The sequence below is a fragment of the Octodon degus genome, unplaced genomic scaffold, assembly GCF_000260255.1.
Source record: "Octodon degus isolate 3935 unplaced genomic scaffold, OctDeg1.0 scaffold00015, whole genome shotgun sequence".
Taxonomy (NCBI): domain Eukaryota; kingdom Metazoa; phylum Chordata; class Mammalia; order Rodentia; family Octodontidae; genus Octodon; species Octodon degus.
The window spans coordinates 10,367,032-10,367,692 of NW_004524591.1; positions in this window are offsets into that span (position 1 = coordinate 10,367,032).

Below are 661 nucleotides of genomic sequence, written 5' to 3' on the forward strand. Positions count from 1 at the left end.
AAAAAAAAAAAAAAAAAAAAAAATGAAGAAGCTTGAAATGTAGTTATCTTCCTTCCAGTAGCACACAGGAACATGTGGCAGCAACGGCAGCCAGCACATGTCTTCCTGCAAGAGCCTCCTTACCATCCCGCAGCTTGCTTTCCTCTCTAGACGCTTTATCTCAACACATTTCTCTCCATCATATAAATCATACTCACTCTGCTTGAGATTCACCATCACATTTTTAAAATGTATCTTTGAGAGCTGGGGAGATAGCTCAGCGGCATAAGTGCCTGCCTGGCAAGCACGAAGTCCAGAGTTTGATGCCCAGTGCAACAAAATAAATAAATAAATAAAGTATCTTTTAGTTAGGTTTAGATATACAGCTACTTTCTCTTAATTCAATGAGCAGAAAAATTTGTACTAGTAGTGTTTGGACAGGATATCATGTCTGCATTTTATCCTATGAATAACTACTATGAAGACAACAACATGCAATGTATTAATTATTGTAACTGTCCTCCTAACCTGTTTTGAAACTGTCTCATTGCTATTTGTTTCTCAATAAAATTAATAAAATAAAATAATTCTTTTTGTACCAGGAATCGAACTCACGACCTTGAGCTTACCAGCCAGGCACTGTGCCACTGAACTACATCTCTGGCTGTATTTTGTCTAAATG